The sequence below is a fragment of the Nycticebus coucang genome, chromosome 10, assembly GCF_027406575.1.
Source record: "Nycticebus coucang isolate mNycCou1 chromosome 10, mNycCou1.pri, whole genome shotgun sequence".
NCBI lineage: Eukaryota > Metazoa > Chordata > Mammalia > Primates > Lorisidae > Nycticebus > Nycticebus coucang.
In genome coordinates, this window is record NC_069789.1 from 12790312 (window position 1) to 12807821 (window position 17510).

Below are 17510 nucleotides of genomic sequence, written 5' to 3' on the forward strand. Positions count from 1 at the left end.
GGCATCAGCCTAGCTCGCAGCAACCTCAAGCTCCTGGGTTCAATCAATCCTCCTGGCAAATTTTTCTATTTTTAGTAGAGACAGGATCTGCCTCTTGCTCAGACTTGTCTGGCACTCTTTTTTTTTTTGAGACAGAGTTTCACTTTATCACACCTTGGTAGAGTGCCATGGCATCACAGCTCACAGCAACCTCAAACTCCTGGGCATAAGTGATTCTCTTGCCTCAGCCTCCCAAGTAGCTGGAACTACAGGTGCCCACCACAATGCTGGCTATTTTTTCAGAGATGAGGTCTCGCTCTGTCTCAAACTGGTCTTGAACCTGTGATCGCAGGCAATCCACCCACCTCGACCTCCCAAGTGCTAGGATTACAGGCGTGAGCCACCACACCTGGCCCAGGTCTGGAACTCTTGAGTTCCAGGGATCCTCCTACCTCGGCCTCCCAAAGTGCTAGAATTACTGTGTGAGCTACTGTGCCAAGTCAAATAAGACAAATATCTTCTAAGTATATCAGTTATTATTTTGACATTTATGACTTGTTTGTTCCATACTATCACATTCTTTTTTTTTTATAGAGACAGAGTCTCACTTTATTGCCCTTGGTAGAGTGCTGTGCCATCATAGCCCACAGCAACCTCCAGCTCCTGGGCTTTAGGCGATTCTCTTGCCTCAGCCTCCCCAGTAGCTGGAACCACAGGCACCCGCCACAACGCCCGGCTTTTGTTGCAGTTTGGCCAGGGCTGGGTCCGAACCCACCACCCTCGGTATATGGGGTCAGCGCCCTACTCACAGAGCCACAGGCGCCGCCCACTATCACATTCTTAAAGGAGTCTCTGAACCAAAACGTTAACAACTATTTCTCTTTCTTAGCATTTTTTAGCCATGTTAATTCCATTATTGAAGATTTAAAAATAGAAACATTGGGGGGAAAATTGTTCCTTGTCATTGCTACTATGGGCCAGTGTGTTTCTATGGGTTTTGCAAGTATTATCTCACTTCAGCCTCTCAGTAACTCTTTGATCTAAGTATTATTATTTACCCCCTCCCCTTTTTTTCTTTTATTGAGACAGAGTAGCCACTGTTTGATTTGGGGAAATGGAGAACATGGAAAGGAAGATGTGACTAATGCCTTGAAACCAGAAAGGAACAAAGGAGCTTTTTGGCCAGAACAATAAAAATCATTCTCCTTTTTGTTTTTCTTTTTCAGAGACAGGATCTTGCTCTGTTACTCAGGCTGAAGGGGAGTTACTTAATCATAGCTCACTATAGCCTCAAACTTCTAAGCTCAAGTGATTTTCCTTCTTCAGCCTCCTGAGTGTAACTGAGACTATAGGCACCTGCCACCATGCCTAGCTAAATATATATATATAAATACATATATATATGAGATGGGTCTCACCACGTTGTCCAGGCTGGTCTTGAATTCCTGGTGTCAAACAATCATCCTGCCTTGCCCTCCCAAAGTGTGGAGATTATGGGCATGAGCCATCATGCCTGGCCACTCTTCTCTTTGTATATATATATATTTTTTTATTTTGTCACCCTCAGTAGAGTGCCATGGCATCACAGTTCACAGTAAACTCAAACTCTTGAGCTCAAACGATTCTCTTGCCTCAGCCTCCCAAGTAGCTGAGACTATAGATGTCCACCACAATGCCTGGCTGTTTTTAGAGATGAAGTCTTACTCTGGCTCAGACTGGTCTTGAACCTGTGAGCTCAGGTAATCCACCCGCCTCGGCCTCCCAGAGTGCTAGGATTGCAGGCGTGAGCTACCGTGCCCGGCCTTCTTTATTTATCTTGTTAATACTATTGTGTAAATATGAGATATCACTTTTTTAGTCCTAAACAAAAGAATCATCATAGCACCTAAGTATGTGTCAGTGCTATTCTGAGAACTTCCGAAGTATTATTTCACTTAATGTTCCCAAGAACTATTTCCTCTTTCTCTAGATGACACAGCAAGCTCTCCACTTTACCTCCAAAAATTTGTCTAGTACTTCAGATCTACCAGTTGCCACTGGGATTCCATGAGAAGAAAGGCATGGTCCTGTCCTTGAGGAGTTTAGAGTGTTAAGGAGCTAACACATGTTTATAGAGACTATCCACACCAAAGGCTCCTGGATGATTTAATAAAGCAATTAGGTCAATGAGCTTACTATCTGGAACAAAAGAAAGCATGAACCTTAAATCAAATCTTACATTAAAATAAATTCCGGATGGATTCATTATTTTAATGTAGAAACAGTGAAACTGCAAGTGTCTACGAGGAAACAAAATAATATGATTTTATGTTATTTTGCATATAATTTTATAATCTGGGAGTGAGGACTATCTTTCCCACCATGACGCAAACCCCAGAAACCATAAATGAAAACACTACCCATGGCTCGGCACCTGTGGCTCAAGCAGCTAAGGCACCAGAAACACACCTGAGCTGGCATGTTCAAACCCAACCCAAACAACGACAGCTGCAACCAAAAAATAGCCAGGTGTTGTGGCGGGTGCCTGTAGTCCCAGATACTCGGGAGGCAGAGGCAGGAGAATCGCTTGAGCACAGGAGTTGGAGGTTGCTGTGAGCTGTGATGCCACAGCACTCTACCCAGGGCAACAGCTTGAGACTCTGTCTCAAAAAAAAAAAAGGAAAGAAAGAAAAAGAAAACACTACCAATATTAACCACATAAAAATTAAAAATAAAAACTTCTAGATGAGCTCAGTACCCATAACACAGTGGTTGTGGCACCAGGCACATACACCCAGGCTAGTGGGTTCAAACCCAACCCAGGCCAGCTAAACAACAATGACAACTACAACAAAAAAATAGCCGGGCATTGTGGCAAGTACCTATAGTCCCAGCTACTCGGGAGGCTGAGGCAAGAGAATTGCTTAAGCCCAGGAGTTGGAGGTTGCTGTGAGCTGCGCCACCATGGCATCTACCGAGGGCGACATAGTGAGACTCTGTCTCAAAAAAATAAAAAAAAAAAAATTTCTAGATGACCAACCCTATTATAAATATGATCAAATGGAAAACCAAGGGAAAAAAATCTTTGCTATGTATATGGCAGATTATTGATAACCCTAATATATAAAAAGCTTTACAATTCAATAGAAAAAATAAATCAAAATTAAAATGGCCTTTGTCCAGTAAAGAGGAAATCCACATACCTAGTAAATGCCAAAATTCTTTCTTTCTTTCTTTCTTTTTTTTTTGAGACAGAGTCTTACTTGGTCACCCTTGGTAGAGTGCCATGGCATCTTAGCTCACAGCAACCTCAAACTCTGGGGTTCAAGCCATCCTCTTGCCTCAGCCTCCCAAGTAACTGGTATTACAGGTACTCGCCACAACATCCAGCTATTTTTTAGAGACGAGGTCTCACTCTTGCTCAGGCTGGTCTCAAATTCATGAGCTCAGGCAATCCACCTGCCTCGGCCTCCCAAGTGCTGGGATTGTAGGTAGGAACCACTGCCCCTGGCCCAAAATTCTTAATAATATTTCTAGAAAGTCAAGTTGAGATAACACTGAGCTTTCTTCCATGTAGTTGATTAGTAAATATTTTTAAATGTTGATATTCTTCTGTGTTAAGTGTAATGTGATAGAACAGGCTTTTTTGATAAGACTATAAAGACTATAAATTAATAAAGCCAATACCACCCTTAAACTTGGACAAGAGGGGCCTCCCTGTATTGCAGAGGACTCCATCTGGCCCACACCTGCCACAGCCCTCCCCACCGGGGCAGACTCCATGGAGTCAAGACAACAGGCCCCTTCAGAACCCTCCTCTTCTAGACCTTGCTGCAGATTTCTAGGTCCTGCCTGGTCTGCACAAGCGCCCTAGTGCCTGCCTCAGGGACTGCACAGACCTCTTTCCCTGCTCCCTCTTCCCAAGGGTGGCCTGTGCTGCTGGTGTGTACACCACTGGCCTGGGGAGCAGCTGATCTCAGGGCCATGTGTGAAGTTCATGTGTCCACATAGAACCCCCAAAAGCTCTTTGCCTTGTGGAATAAAGCCAGGAAGAGAAGGGGGGGATCACGCAGGGGTGTGGCCCCACAGGATGGCCTAGCCTGGAACTGGAACTTCAAGGTGTCCATGAACTCTGAACTTGAAACTAGCCTTCCAGGTAGTTATGAAGGTATATTTCTCTGAGTAGGAAGACAGAACATCTTTTATCGATCTGTTTGTAGCTCAATTTATTTTAGGTATTTACGCATATGGTATGATGATCTCCACTTGTATTCCTACCCTAGGATTTGCAAATGCGAGGCTAGGGTAGGTCTAGGTGAGCAATATTTGGAAAATTTTTAAAAACTTAGAAAACATTTATATGTGTTCATCCAGCAATTCCCCATCCAGAAATTTATGCTATATAATACTTAGATGAGATCACACAAGTTTAAGATCAAGGATATTTACTATGTTTGCATAATAATAATAATGATAGTAACATGTGCTAAGTACTTTACCTAGCACTTGAAGTGTCATTGAATTCCATCTGGGCGCCATGGCTCACGCCTGTGATCCTAGCACTCTGGAGGCAGAGAGTGACAGTTACTTGAGCTCCAGAGTTTGAGACCAGCCTGAGCAAGAGTGAGACCCCGTCTCTAGTAAAAATAGAAAATTTAGCCAGACATGATGGCAGGCTCCTATAGTCCCAGACTTGGGAGGCTAAGGCAGGGGGATTGCTTGCACCCAAAAGTTTGAGGTTACTATAAGTGAGGCTGACACCAGGACACTCTACCCAGGGTGACAAAATGAGACTCTGTCTCAAAAAAAAAGAAAAGAAAGAAGTGTTATCGAATCCCTGCAGCAGTTAGATGGGATTAGTACTATTATCTCCATTTTACTTTTTTTTTTTTTTAAGACAGAGTTTCACTATGTCGCCCTTGGTAGAGTGCTGTGGTGTCAGCTCAAGGTCTTTGGCTTAAGAAATTCTCTTTCCTAAGCCTCCCAAGTAGCTGGGACTACAGGCACCTGCCAAAACATCAGCTATTATTCAATGCAGTTGGCATTGTTGTTTAGCTGGCCCAGGCCGGATTCAAACCTGCCACCCTCAGTGTATGAGGCTGGTACCATAACCACTGTGCTACGGGCGCTGAGCCTATTATCTCCATTTTATAGAAGAGAAACTTAAACTTTTGTTCCCATAGCCATGGAGAAGTAGAATTCCACAACGCAATCTGCATTTTTACAAAATTCCTCCTGTTGGCTTGTTTTCATTCTGCAGTTCTCTATGTTGAAAATAGAGAAAAAATTGATCTATTAGATAATTTTTATAGTGCCAACATGATATTTTTTCTCCTTTTTTGCCTCCCAAGGACTACAGGCGCCTGCCACAACACCCAGCTAATTTTTGGTTGTATTTGTTATTGTTGTTTGTTAGACCGGGGCTGGATTCGACCCACCAGCTCCGGTGTTATGTGGCTGGCGACCTAGCCGCTGAGCTACAGGCACCAGGCCTAACATGATATTTTAAAAGGTCGTGGAACAATCATAATTTTTCCCCAATGGTTCTTTCTTCCTTCCCTTCTCTTTTCCTTTTTGTTTCTTTCTGAAACAGGGTCTGCTCTGTTGTCCAGGCTGGAGGGCAGTGGTGTCACTGTTGCTCACTATAATCTCCAAGGCCTGGGCTCAAGTGATCCTCCCACCTTGGCCTCCCAAAGTTCTAGGATCATGGGCATGAGCTATTGCACCTGGCTCTTCTCAAAGTTAATCTCAACAACACAGCTCAATACAGCCCAATAAGACACACTTCTAACTTTAGATCATTAGAGAATGTGTAGAAATTTATTGAAAATTTTTCAGGAATGAAGAGGCAAGGCTTACATTCTACATCACAACAAAATATATTTTTGGATATTCTCCTCTTACCCCAAAATTTAACTATACAGTGGCCCCAAATATTTTGTTTGGGGGAAGTTTTTTGTTTTTGTTTTTTTTTGTTTTTTGTTTTTTTTTTGAGACAGAGTCTCATTATGTCACTCTCTATAGACATCACAGCTCACAGCAACCTCAAACCCTTGGGCTTAAGCGATTCTTTTGCCTCAGCCTCCCAAGTAGCTGGGACTACAGGCACCAGCCACAACTCCCAGCTGTATTTTTTTTTGTTGCAGTCGTCATTGTTGTTTAGCAGGCTGAGGCCGGGTTTGAACCCACCACCCTTGGTGGATGTCACCAGCTTCATAACCACTGTGTTACGGGTGCAGAGCCCTCAGTAATTTTTAACTTTCTCTAGAGGTGCGGTCTCACTATGTTGCCCAGCTGGTCTCAAATTTCTGAGCTCAAGCAATCCTCCCACCTCAGTCTCCCAAAGTGCTGGGATTACAGGCACAAGCCATCATGCTGGGCCAAGAGTTACTTTTGACGTTATCTTAAGGAGGCCCAAGCGATACTCCACTTGAAATTCACAAGCATGAACTTGAGCGCCCTGGTCCACTGCCGCTCGGTGTTGGAGCGCATCCTGACGGAGCAGCGCTCCCGGCTGCGCCCCCTGTCCTCCAGCTGGCCTCTGTCCGCGCGGATCCGGTAGGGCAGGCAGAGCCCCTGCGCGCCCTTCCCAGCTGCTTCGGCGAATTGCTGCATGCAGTCCAGGAAGGCCACCATCGCGTCGTCAAATTTGTCATCCAGGAAAGAATTCCGCAGGCCAGTACAAAACAAGGGCAGGTCGGGGTCGTCACCGGCCACGGACTTCAGATAGGAGCGGCTTCCGCAGGGGAATAGTCGGTACCTCTGAAACTCCAGCCCAATGGCAGTGGCCAGGGCCTGGAGCAGCAACGCCGTCTGTCCCCAGGCGGCGCCGATCTCGTTCCAGCCCACGGGGACGGCGGGGAGGCAGCCCAGCCTGAAGTTGTTGATGATCCCGAAGGCGCCCTCCTCTCGGATCTCAAACGCGGCCCTGAAGACGTCGGTGTCCTCCAGCCGGCGCAGCTGGGCCCGCGCGCGCTCCAGCTGGTTCTCCACGCTGCCCAGCTCGTCCAGCAGCTCCAGCTGTTGCCACTCCAGCGCGCGGCAGTCCCCGAGGTGCCGCCGCTCCTGCCGCTCCAGCTCCGCGGTCTCCGCCCGGGCCGCCTCGAGCTCCGCCACGGCCCCGGCGTGGTCCCTGTCCACCGCCTCCAGCTCCCGGGCCAGCCGCGCCTCCTCCAGCTGCAGGCCCCGCAGCTCCCTCTGCAGCGCGTCCCTGTCGTCGGTCCGCTCCCCTGTGGTCTCCAGACACCGCTGGTAGTTCTGAAGGTCAGCTTCTGTGAGGGCGAGCTCCGTGTCCAGCTGCCCGAGAAGACTGTCAGTGCACTCCACACACAGGGCGTGGTCCACAACGTTCTGGCCCGACGGGATGTCAAAAATGTCCCCAGCGGCCTTCTGGACGCTACCGAGACTTTGCACAGAGCCAATCTCCCCAAGCAGGGTGAAATGGTCGGCTCTGTCCTTGGACACCCTACCACCTGCAGGATGGGGTCTGCTAGCGGCGCTGTCCTGTCGCTCGTCATTATCGGCCTCTGACCTGGAGAAAGCACTGTCCTCCCCGCTGTCCCCTGGGTCTCCCTGCAGTGAGGCTGGCCCTGGGGCTGCAAGGAGGTCCTCGGTCTCCCCCCTCGGGCTCAGTTGCAGGGGCTGGTGGCAGTGCTGGCTAAGGAAGCGGATGGAAGACATGGCGGATCTCGCCTCCCATCCTGAATCCAAGTTTCCTTAATCTCCCCACTTTCTCCTCATTTTATACCTTTCAAGCTCTTTCTAGAAGGGTGGGTCTTTTTAAATGCAGATCCCATTTTGTCACATTCTTACTAAAACCCTAGAGGGGCACCCTCCTTAGTTACCTGTAGACCACTAGCTCCTCATAGACCAGTGGTTCTTCCTGAAAGGAAAATCTGATCATCTCACTTTCCCCTGGTAACACCTTCAAGGCGCACCTTAAGAGGAAGCTCGGCGGCACCTGTGGCTCAAGGGGTAGGGCGCCTGTCCCATGTGCCGGAGGTGGCGAGTTCAAACCCAGCCCTGGCCAAAAATCAAAAAAAAAAAAGAGGAAGCTGCCTAGGCTCTACACTCATAACTCAGTGAGTAGGGCGGCAGCCACATACACCTAGGGTGGTGGGTTCAAATCCGGCCTGGGTCACCTAAACAGTAATGACAACTGCAACAAAAAATAGCTGGGCGTTGTGGCAGACACCTGTGGTCCCAGCAACTCTGGAGGCTGAGGCAAGAGAATCTCTCAAGCTCAAGAGTTTGAGGTTGCTGTGAGCTGTGACAACACCGCACTCTACCAAAGGTGACATAATGAGACTCTGTCTCGAAAAAAAAAAAAAAGAAAACTGCATGGTGCCCTTTGGGTATAAAGCTCTGGGGTCACAGTTGGAAGGTATCTTCATAGAGTCTGTCTTTTCTCACCCTGACACTTCTCCCCAAAGGGTTGGGGAACAGCAGAATGAGGTTGGAACTACTTTAAATGTCATGGTCACTGCTGATTCTTTTTTTTTTTTTTTGAGACAGTTTCACTTTGTTGCTCTCAGTAGAGTGCTATAACATCATAGCTCACAGCAACCTCAAACTCTTGGGCTCAAGCAATTCTTTCGCCTTAGCCTCCCAAGTAGCTGGGACTACAGGCACCTGGCACGATGTCCAGCTATGTTTAGAGACAGGGTCTGGCTCTGGCTCAGGCTGGTCTCGAACTCTGGAGCTCAAACAATCCACCTGCCTTGGCCTCCCAGAGTGCTAGGATTACAGGTGTGAGCCACCACCCCAGGCCCCACTGCTGATTCTTGATTCATAGTGTATGTATGGGGAGGGAGGATAGCCTAGCAAAGTAAATTTACTGGCAATGCCTATCTATGCCTTATTTTAATTACCTCTTCACTAAAACCAAACAAATGCAAGCCACACCTGGCTTTGTGTCACCTGGCTTTGTGTTTGAGTCAGCCCCCAGGGACAATGCCTCAATCAGGCTCAGGGAACACAGAGGTGAAGGGAACTAGAAATATTTCTGTCTCTGTCTGATCTCGGAAACTAAGCAGGGTCGGGCCTGGTTAGTACTTGGATGAGAGAAATATTTCAGTCTCCAGGTTTTCCAAGTAAATAGTGCCTCCAGGACGCTCCAGAATGCATCTGTACAGCCCTTCTTCAGTGGACGAATAGGTGAAGCTGGGGTGTTGCTCTCAGACAGAAAAGAAATCCCTTCTTATTTCTAGAGCTCTCTTCAATCCCAACATCTCACTCAGGAGGAGATTCCAGTGAGAATCCTGCAGATTGGAGCACGTTTGGGGCAGGGTTTGTACATGGCTGAGTCTGCAGCATCTAGGTCAGTGATTTTCAAACAGTGTGCTGGGAGAGGATTTTAAATGTGCCATGAAAAATTTTAAAGATCATTAATCAAATTATTTTTAAAAGAAATTCAAAGCGCAGTAAGTATATTCTTTTCTTTACTCTCTGTTTTTATCAACATAATTTAAGTGTGCCATGGAAGTTTAACTATAGGTCCAAGTGCACCGCGAGATTAAAAAAAAAAAATAGTTAAAAAACGCTGGTCTAGATGAATTATCTAGATCTTCAATTCTCTTTCCAAACTTGCTCATCTTCCTAGGCTCCTTTGCCACAAAACACTGGGAAAGCTTTTTTTTTTTAAGAGACAGAGTCTTACTTTGTCACCCTCAGTAGAGTGCGGTAGTGTCACAGCTCACAGCAACCTCCAGCTCTTGGGTTTAGGCGATTCTCTTGCCTCAGCCTCCCAAGTAACTGGGACCACAGATGCTCGCCACAATGCCTGGCTATTTTTTTGTTCTAATTGGGCCGGGGCCAGGTTTGAACCCGCCACAGGTGGGTATATGGGGCGGGTATAACCCTAACTTTACTTTGCTATGGGACCAGTGCCCTACTCACTGAGCCACAGGTGCCACCCAACTCTGGGAAAGCTTTGTCTGTGCTGTCTCCTTCCTCGCTCCAGTTCTCTCTTAACCCATCCTAATCTCATTCCCACCACTCCCCAGAAACACCTGTTTCCAAGGGCACAGATGCTATCTTGTGGCTACATTTAATCTCAGTGGAACAGGAAGTACGGTTTTCAGCCACAAGTGAGGGTGGGTAAGAAGAGACTGCGTGTGACAGTCAGTGAGACTGAACTGGAGAGTTGAGGGACAGGACCGTGCAGCAGGGCGTGGCCAGGGAGACTGACAGCTACGCACGGGAGAAGGAAGGCCCAGGTGAGAGAGATAGGGGAAAGGCAGTAGGTCCCTGTGGGGCTGAAGGACTGTTGGAGTGAGGTGTCAGGATCCCTGATGCGTAAATGCGGCAGGTGTTCAGAGGAGGGTGCATGAAAGGCGATACTGGAGGGCTTGCTCCCCTCAGCCTGTAATCCTTCCTCTCCCCCCTTCCCAAACAACCTTCCTTTAGCTCCTCCTGGTGTGTGTGATACAGTGTTTTGGACTCAGACAGTCTTGGTTCTAATCTTGCTTATTGAGCAAGTGACTTAATTCTGTGATGCTCAGATTCTTCACTCGAGAGTGAATGAGACAGAAGCCATCTTACAAAATAACTTTAGGGATTAACTAAGCAAGACCATGTTTAGCAGATGCAATGGTTTCCTCGCCCTCCCTGTTTCCTGCATGGCTAACACCAGGCTGGCTTCTTCTCCTAGGGCTGCTTAAAAGTTCTCAAAGAAGAACTGGTACTCACTGTTTCCAAATCCTCATCAAATCCTCCTGAAACCTTCCCAGTCTGGCATCTGTCCTCACAATTGCTGGAAGAAAGTGGTTTTTATCCAAGTCAGCAGAGAAATCTTAAACTATGCATCCACAGACATCTCAGTCTGTTTCTTAATAGGCTTTTCATTTTCAACATTTGAAATGACTGGATCCTCTCCTCCTAGAGCCCCAACTTCCCATTTCTACCCCAAGGGCACTTCCTCCTTAGCCAGCCAGGACACTCCACATTTAGGCCCAGCATGGTGGCTCACACCTATAATCCTTACACTCTGGGAGGCCAAGGTAGGTAGATTGCTTGAGCTCAGGAGTTTGAGACCAGCCTGAACAAGAGCAAGAGAGAGACTGAGTTTCTCTCTTTTCAGAAACTCAGAAAACTCATTTCAACAAAATGATAACACTAGCCTGGCCCTGTAGCAGGCGCCTGTACTCCCAGCTACTTGAGAGGTTCAGGCAAGAGGATCGCTTAAACCCAAGAGTTTGAAGTTGCTGTGAGCTATAACACCATCGCACTCTACTGAGGGCAACAAAGTGAGACTCTGTCTCGAAAAAAAGAAAAGAAAAAAAAGAGAGACTCCACATTTAAACAAGAACAAAAATCTATCTTTGATATGGACAACTGACTTTTTCTTTTTTTTGAGACAGAGCCTCAAGCTGTCCCCCTGGGTAGAGTGCTGTCGCATCAAAGCTCACAGCAACCTCCAACTCCTGGGCTCAAGTGATCCTCCTGCCTCCACCTCCCAAGTAGCTGGGACTACAGGTGCCCACCACAACGCCCGGCTATTTGTTGGTTGTAGTTGTCATTGTTATTTGGCGGGCCAGGGCTGGATTCAAACCCTCCAGCTCTGGTGTATGTGGCTGGTGCCTTAGTCGCTTGAGCTACAGGCATGGAGCTGACAACTGACTTTTTATGTTGGAAAGTGTGAATAAAAGTTTCTTTTAAAAACTCAAGGCTATGTACATTCATGTTCATAGTAGCATTACTCAACTGTCTCTAAAACATAAAAGCAAACCAAATAACCCAAATATCCACAGAAGAATGGATAAACTATATATATATAGTAGGATTAATCAGTCATAAGAAGCTACGTTATAGACAAAATTGGATGACAGACTGGGCAAGATGGGGCTCAGGCCTATAAACCCAGCACTTTGTTTTTGTTTTGTTTTGTTTGTTTGTTTGTTTTGTCACAGCTCACAGCAACCTCAAACTCTTGGGCTCAAGCGATTTTCTTGCCTCAGTCTCCCAAGTAGCTGGGTGAGACTATAGGTGCCCACCACAATGCCCAGCTATTTTTAGAGACTGGGTCTCACTCTGGTGCAGGCCAGAACTCCTGAACTCAGGAAATTCTCCTGTCTTGGCCTCCCAGACTGCTAGGATTATAGGCATGAGACACCACACCTGGCCCTAAACCCAGCACTTGGGAAGGTTGAGGCACCAGGATTGTTTGAGGCCAGGAGTTTGAGACTAGCCTGGCAACATAGTGAGATTCCATCTCTTAAAAAAAAGTTTAAAAAGTAAGTTAGTCTGGGCAGTGCCTGTGGTTCAGTGGGTAGGGTGCTGGCCCCATATACCAAGGGTGGTGGGTTCGAGCCTGGCCCTAGCCAAACTGCAACAAAAAATAGCCGGCTACTCTGGAGGCTGAGGCAAGAGAATCACCTAAGCCCAGGAGTTGGAGGTTGCTGTGGGCTATGTGACGCCACGGCACTCTACCGAGGGCAATAGAGTGAGACTCTGTCTCTACAAAAAAAAAGTAAATTAGTCCACAGTGGAGGCAGAGTGTGCCTATAGCCCTGGCTACCCTGTTTTCCCAAAAATAAGACATCCTCCGAAAATAAGACCTACTTACAGGAAAGATAAGACGTCCCCTGAAAATAAGACCTAGCGCATCTTTGGGAGCACACCTTAAAATAAGACACTGTCTCATTTTCGGGGAAACAGGGTACTAGGGAGGCTAAGGCAAAAGGATCACTTGAGCCCAGGACTTGGAGATTGCAGTAAACTATGATTGCACCACTGTACTCCAGCCTGGGCAACAGAGTGAGAACCTGTTTTTAAAAAAAATATCTGAAGGATATTATGCTTAGTGACATAAACAAGTCACAAAAAGACAAGTACTATATGAGTCCACTTATATGAGGTACCTGGTCAAATTCACAGAGACAGAAAGTAAAGCAGAAGTTTCTAGGAGCTGGGGCAAGGAAGAATTAGTGTTTAATGGGTACAAAGTTTTGTGGTTTTTCTTTCTGAGACAGAGTCTCACTATGTGGCCCTCAGTAGAGTGCTGTGACATCACAGCTCACAGCAACCTCAAACTCTTGAGCTTAAGCAATTTCATTGCCTCAGCCTCCCAAGTAGCTGGGACTACAGGCGCCTGCCACAATGTCTGGCTTCTTTTTTTTTTTTTTTTTTTTTGGTTGCAGTTGTCGTTGTTGTTTAGCTGGCCTGGGCTGGGTTCGAACCCTCCAGCCTTGGTGCATGTGGCAAGCACTGTAACCACTGTGCTACCAGTGCCAAGCCCATTACAAAGTTTTTTTTTTTTTTTTTTTTTGTAGAGACAGAGTTTCACTTTATGGCCCTCGGTAGAGTGCCATGGCATCACACAGCTCACAGCTCACAGCAACCTCCAACCCCTGGGCTTAAGCGATTCTCTTGCCTCAGCCTGCCTCCCGAGTAGCTGGGACTACAGGCGCCCGCCACAACGCCCAGCTATTTTTTGGTTGCAGTTCAGCTGGGGCCGGGTTTGAACCCGCCACTCTTGGTATATGGGGCCGTGGGGCCGGTGCCTTACCGACTGAGCCACAGGCGCCGCCCCCCCGTTACAAAGTTTTAATTTGGGAAGATGAAAAGCCCTGGGGATGAATGGTGGTAACAGTTGTACAACAACGTGAGTTTACTTAATGCCACTGAACTGTACTCTTACAAGTGGGTGAAATGGTGAACTTGACATTATGTACATCATATCACAATTATTAAAAACCTCAAGGCTACACAAGCTTATGGACTTCAGAATGTCCCTTTTTTTAACAAGCCCCTGCAGACGTTGTGACATCAGAGTCCAGTGTGGAAGATGTAGGGCTTCTGCTGTCACAGAGGCCAGACACAGCTCCCCCGGGCTCATCAACACCAGGGCCCTCCCTCTGTGGCTCACATAAAGAACTAAGAAAAGGATTTCAAGCTTTAGTTTATGTTGTTTTGCTTTCAACTAATCAAGTGTTCTTGTAGGTTCTCCTTGCCAGCAAGACTGCAGATGAGTTAATTGGATCAAGCTGGAATGAGACGGTTTTCAAGACAAAACTATCAAAAGAGCCAAGATTCTGACTTTCTATCCCGGCTCAGGGGCTAATGCAGAAGTCATTTCACAGGGTACAGTCTGCTTCATTCACCTCTGTGAAATGGGTTTAATGCCAGCAATTAAAAGTTGCTCACAATAGGGCAGCGCCTGTGGCTCAAAGAAATAGGGCGCCAGCCCCATTTGCCGGAGGTGGTGGGTTCAAACCAGCCCTGGCCAAAAACTGCAAAAAAAAAATTTTGCTCACAATAATAAATGCGGGCAAGCCACACACACCGTGGGTTCCTAGAGTTTGGCACAGAGTGTGGTGTAAATCAAGTGCTCAGTAAATGACTGATGGATCGCACCTGCTATGACTAATGCCCAGCCATACTCAGCCCCAGGCAGAGTTCCCACCTCTTCCCAAAGCACTCATCTCTGCCTGGCACCATGCCACAAAAATAAAATGTAAATTTACAACAGAACTAATTGGAAGAGATTATGCCCATAAACAAATACTCTCGATTTGCAGAATGACTCACAGAATTCCTGCGAATGGTTCTTTCACTAGAGTGTGTCATAGATCATTATCACCGATATTAATGTGCTGGGAGTTAATGCCAATTGAAGGTCAGAATCTCTTTCCCAAGCCAATCCACCTGTGAAGGTTGATACCACTTTCACCTACCTACCTGCACCGGCACCCTTTAATTTCAGGGGAGGGCCCTTGTTGGCGTATCCACCCCTCTGCTGGACTGGGCACTTCTTTTTTTGTTGTTGTTTCATTTAAAATATATATATTTATTAAAATGTATTTATTTATGGCTCGGCGCCTGTGGCTCAAGTGGCTAAGGCGCCAGCCACATATACCTGAGCTGGCGGGTTCGAATCCCAGGGCCTGCCAAACAACAATGATGGCTGCAACCAAAAAATAGCCGGGCAGTTGTGGTGGGCACCTGTGGTCCAAGCTGCTTGGGAGGTGGAGGCAGGAGAATCTCTTAAGCCCAGGAGTTTGAGGTTGCCGTGAGCTGTGATGCTACAGCACTCTACCAAGGGTGACAGCTTGAGGCTCTGTCTCAAAAAAAAAAAATTATTTATTTATATTTTTAAAGAAGAAGGGCTTCGTTTCAGCCAGCAGAGTGGCAGCAGACCTAGAGTCCAAAATAACCCCTCTCCCTGACTGGCTCGGTCTTCTTTTTTTTTTTTTAATTTTTTGCAGTTTTTGGCCAGGGCTGGGTTTGAACCCGCCACCTCCGGCATATGGGGCCTGCGCCTTACTCCTTTGAGTGACAGGCGCACTTCCAGCCCACAGGTACCTTTCTCATTGGTCAGTTTGAATCAAGCGGGAGAAGCGGGCTCCCCCTTTTACAGAACCCTGAGCTTTTACAGAAGCTAAGCAAGCTGTTAGTTTCCAGGTCCCAGGAAGTTAAGTTTTTACAAATTCCTAAGAGCTGAGTCACCACGGGGAGGACCTCACAGTTGTATCCTTGGAGTCGCCTTAAGAAGGCATCGTGATGGTGACTGCTCACAAGCCAACATGGCAGGAGGCTGACTGCTGCCCACCCTGTACACTCTGCCCACTGCTCTGAGTCCCCCTTTACAGCAGTCTCCGTCCATACCATGGGCTCCCTTTAACAGATGCTTCCCACCCCAAGACTAAGCTAGCCCAACTGCCTTCTCAAATTCTTGTCTGGAGTTTAGGACACTTGATGGTCAGCACATTTTTTTCTACTCTGTTCTGGTAGTGGAAAAGCTCTGGACCAAGGGACCTAGTTCATAATTAGCTATAGACAGTTAACATTCTCTGTAGGTCTCTGTTTTCCCTCACGAGAGTGAGAACTTTTCAAGATGATTCTAGTTCCAGCCACCGTCTGATTATACCTGCAGGACTGTGGGCACTCCAGAAATCAAAGAGAAACATCACCTTGTCTGTGAGGATGAAGTGCATCGCCATGGTGGGTGTGCAGGGTGAGAGCAGGGACACCTCTGCCCGTTCCGGTCTCCGAGTGCCCAGTGAGGGGTGTGTACTTCTTGAGGGCATTGTACCCTCAGCATCCATTTCATTCTTCCTTTTTTTCTTTCTTCCTATGGGAGAGCTTAGACACCATGACTCCACTTAGTAATTCCTCTCCACTAAAGCATTCTGGTAATTCTTTTTTTAGAAAATTACATGCTAGTGATAATTATAATTTAATTACTTATACTAAAGATGTAGGAGTCAAGTTTTATTGTCCGATCTAAATTGTGATTCCTTGTCCTAATGAATGCCATTAGAGCTTCCTCATGATGATGTGTCCATTCCCTCCCAAGGGGACTTGAGGATGACACTCCCCTGGGCCCCCGCTATGTGAGCATAAAAGGTATCATTATCAACACTTAGGCTCAGGTCTTTATTCTCACCTTCCTCATAAACATCATTTCAGGGTTCAGATCTCAACCCCCTAAAATTCACTTGTCACAGCTCACAGCAACCTTAAACTCTTGGGCTTAAGCAATTCTCTTGCCTCAGCCTCCCAAGTAGCTGGGACTACAGGTGCCTGCCAGAACGCCCAGCTATTTTTTTTGTTGCAGTTGTCATTGTTGTTTATCTGGCCCGGGCCAGGTTTGAACTCACCAGCCTTGGTGTACGTGGCCAGTGCCCTACCCACTGAGCTACAGGTACCACCAGAGATTCTTTTTTTTTTTTTTTTTTTTTGTGGTTTTTGGCCGGGGCTGGGTTTGAACCCGCCACCTCCGGCATATGGGACCAGCGCCCTACTCCTTGAGCCACAGGTGCTGCCCGATTCTTTTTTTTTTAATGATCATTTATTGGAGCTTTTTCTATATCCAAGAGTTGATGCCCAATCTTGTCTTGTCAAAAGGAGCTCTCTCTAGCATTACTACATAACTGTAGTAATGTAGGGCAAATATCCAGCAAGAGTATCAACTAAAGAATCACAAGATTTGTAAATTTAGAAAGGACAGCTTTATTATAAAAGGCAGTGGCCTACAGGCTGAGGAGCAAGCTGACCTCTGGTATAAGCCTGAAATAGGCATTTCCTGAATGGGGAGAGTGAGACAGGTATGAGGCTGAGCGGGTTGGCTAAGTGGACACCTGCAACAGGAGCTGCGGTTATCCATGAAGCAGGGACACACGCACAGGCGGTGTGCAAAACATGCATGTCACAAGCATTCCCTGTTCACCTGGGAATGACTTAACATTTAAATGCGTCACAATTATGCCCTACATGTCAAAAGGTAAAGCAGAGGGCCATAGGTGATCCACTTACCCTTCAGTCCTTCTCCCATTTCTGGAGGCAAATTGCTGGAAGACACAACAACATTAGTCTATGAACAAAAGGCAGGATTTATTTTATTTATTTATTTATTTTTTTGTAGAGACAGAGTCTCACTTTATGGCCCTCAGTAGAGTGCCATGGCATCACACAGCTCACAGCAACCTCCAACTCCTGGGCGTAAGCAATTCTCTTGCCTCAGCCTCCCGAGCAGCTGGGACTACAGGCGCCAGCCACAACGCCCGGCTATTTTTTGGTTGCAGTTCAGCCGGGGCTGGGTTTGAACCCAC